Source organism: Octodon degus, unplaced genomic scaffold, assembly GCF_000260255.1.
Source record: "Octodon degus isolate 3935 unplaced genomic scaffold, OctDeg1.0 scaffold00029, whole genome shotgun sequence".
Taxonomy (NCBI): Eukaryota; Metazoa; Chordata; class Mammalia; order Rodentia; family Octodontidae; genus Octodon; species Octodon degus.
In genome coordinates this window covers 3,962,927-3,966,224 of record NW_004524605.1, presented here as the reverse complement: position 1 = coordinate 3,966,224, position 3,298 = coordinate 3,962,927, and the positions used below count along the sequence as shown (strand labels likewise).

General features: G+C 42.9%; 1 pseudogene; it reads left to right on the top strand.

The window, feature by feature from the left end:
* The first annotated feature begins 233 nt into the window (after positions 1 to 233).
* On the top strand, positions 234 to 2,468 carry LOC101583476 (annotated as a pseudogene).
* Positions 2,469 to 3,298: the final 830 nt, after the last annotated feature.

Sequence of the window (3,298 nt, the reverse complement as noted above, 5' to 3'; positions counted from 1 at the left end):
ATGATGAATCTCAGGATACGCAAAAACAACAACGGCCTAGATGCGACACTGGTGTAAGGAGGGACTTTGTAACAATTAGAGCAGAAATTAACAATATGGAGACTAAAAAAAAATGCTAAAAATGAGTGAATTGAAGACCTGGTTCTTTGAAGGAATAAACAAAATAGATAAATCTTTGGTCAAATTTACCAAAAGAAGTTGCTTCAGTGTCTACAAGCGGCTACTGTGCGTGTTGTCGCAGTGCTCTGCCAAGATGCTGGAGGTGACCCAGACCCAGGACCAGCCCATGGAGGAGGAGGAGGAGGTGGAGACCTTCGCCTTCCAGGCGGAAATCACGCAGCTCATGTCCCTGATCATCAACACCTTTTACCTGAACAAAGAAATTTTCCTGAGGGAGTTGATTTCCAATTCATCCGATGCTTTGGACAAAATCAGGTATGAAAGCCTGAAAGACCCCAGTAAGCTTGACTCCGGCAAGGAGCTGCACATGAACCTCAGTCTGAACAAGCAAGATCGCACCCTCAGCATTGTGGATACTGGGATTGGAATGACCAAGGCTGACCTGATCAATAACCTTGGCACCATAGCCAAGTCGGGCACCAAGGCCTTTATGGAGGCTTTGCAGGCAGGCACCGACATCATGATTGGCCAGTTCAGTGTGGGTTTCTGCTCTGCTTACCTGGTTGCTTAGAAAGTGACTGTGATCACCAAGCATAACGATGATGAGCAGTATGCCTGGGAGTCCTCAGCAGGAGGGTCCTTCACTGTGAGGACGGACGCGGGTGAACCTATGGGCCAAGAACAAAGGTTATCTTGCATCTGAAAGAAGACCAAACTGAGTACTTGGAAGAAAGAAGAATAAAAGAGATTGTGAAGAAGCATTCACAGTTCATTGGTTATCCCATTACTCTTTTTGTGGAGAAGGAACGAGATAAAGAAGTGAGTGACGATGAGGCTGAAGAAAAGGACAACAAAGAGGAAGACAAAGAAAAAGAAGAAAAGGAGTCTGATGACAAGTCTGAAATAGAAGATGTTGGTTCTGATGAAGAAGAGGAAGAAAAGAAGGATGGTGACAAGAAGAAGAAGAAGAAAATTAAGAAGAAGTATATTGACCAAGAAGAACTGAACAAAATTAAGCCCATCTGGACCAGAAACCCTGACAACATTGCTAATGAGGAGTACGGGGAGTTCTACAAGAGTCTGACCAATGACTGGGAGGATCACCGACAGTGAAGCATTTTTCCATGGAAGGACAGTTGGAATTCAGGGCTCTTCTTTTTGTCCCACAGCGAGCTCCTTTTGACCTATTTGAAAACAGAAAGAAGAAGAACATCAAGTTGTATGTCCGCAGAGTTTTCATCATGGATAACTGTGAGGAGCTGATCCCTGAGTACCTGAATTTCATCAGAGGGGTGGTGGACTCTGAGGATCTCCCTCTAAATATTTCTCAGGAAATGTTACAACAGAGTATAATTTTGAAAAGTCATCAGAAAGAATTTGATAAAGAAGTGCTTAGAGTTGTTCGCTGAACTGGCGAAGGATAAGGAGAACTACAAGAAGTACTATGAGCAGTTTTCTAAGAACATAAAGCTTGGCATACATGAAGACTCAAAATCAAAGAAGCTTTCAGAACTGCTACGCTACTACACATCTGCTTCTGGGGATGAGATGGTTTCTCTCAAGGACTACTGTACCAGGATGAAGGAGAACCAGAAGCACGTCTATTACACCACAGTGAAACCAAGGACCAGGTCCTAACTGGCTCCAGAAGCACGGCTTAGTAGTGAGCTACATGATTGAGCCCATTGATGAGTACTGTGTTCAGCAGCTGAAGGAATTTGAGGGGAAAACTTCAATATTGGTTACCAAAGAGGGCTTGGAACTTCCAGAAGATGAAGAGGAGGAAAAAAAAAAAGAAAAAGAAAAAAAAAAAAAAAGAAAAGAAAAAAAAGGAAGAGAAAAAGACAAAGTTTGAAAACCTGTTCAAGATCATGAAAGACATCTTGGAGAAAAAGGTTGAAAAGGTGGTCGTGTCAAACAGATTAGTAACGTCCCCATGCTGTATTGTCACAAGCATGTATGGCTGGATGGTGAACATGGAAAGGATCATGAAAGCCCAAGCCGTAAGGGACAACTCCACGATGGGTTACATGGCAGCAAAGAAGCACCTGGAGATAAACCCTGAGCACTTGATTATTGAGACTTTGAGGCAAGAGGCCAAGGCCGATAAGAAGGACAAGTCTGTGAAGGAGCTGGTCATCCTGCTGTATGAAACCGCACTGCTGTCCTCTGGCTTCAGCCTGGAAGACCTGCAGACCCACACGAACAGGATTTACAGGATGATCAAGCTGGGTCTAGGTATTGATGAGGACGACCCCACCGCTGATGACACTGCTGCTACTGTTAATGAGGAGATGCCGCCCCTTGAAGGAGATGACGACACGTCGCTCACGAAAGAAGTCGACTGAGCTCGGGCCGAAGAACCATTAATTCATGCTCAGTGCTTTAATCTTCATTCCCTCTGATAATATATATTTTCAAGGATAAAAAAGCCCCAGAAAACCAAATTTACTGAAAAAAGAAGAGAAAAGATTTGTATTAATGCATTTAGAATGAAAATGATGAATTCAAAATAGGTTATCAAAATCCAGAATATCATTGGTAACTCCTATGAAAAGTTGTATCCTAATAAATTGTAGAATCTCGAAAAAATTAACAGATTCCTAGATATGTATGTATTGCCCAAATTGAATGAAGAAGCTATAAGGACACTGGACAATCCAATAATAAGCAGTTCAATTGAGGCAATAATAAAAGGCCTAAAAAACAAGAAAATCCTAGCAACTGACAGATTCACTGCTGAGTTCTGTAAGAATGTCAGGGAAGTTATAACACTAGTGCCCTAAGACTCTTTAATGAAATTGAAAGAATCAACGCTCACTCGTGGAGACCAACATCACTTTGATTTCAAAACTAGACAAGGACCCAAATGAAAAAGAACACAGGCCGATCTCTTTAAGCATAGATGCAAAAATCCCCAGTAAGACATTGACAAATAGAAAGTAACAAATCATCAGAAGGACCATATTTTATGGCAGAATTGGCTTTATCCCTGGGATGCAAGAATGCTTACACATTCTGGGGAAATAGCTTGGCGGTCTAAGCACCTGCCTGGAAAGCAGAAGGACCCAGGTTTGATCCCTGGTACCACATGTCGGATGGCCCTGGAACCCTGGGTGTGCTGTGCTGGCCACTGAAACTGGGTGTGATGGTGCACGCCTGTAATCTCAGCACTGGG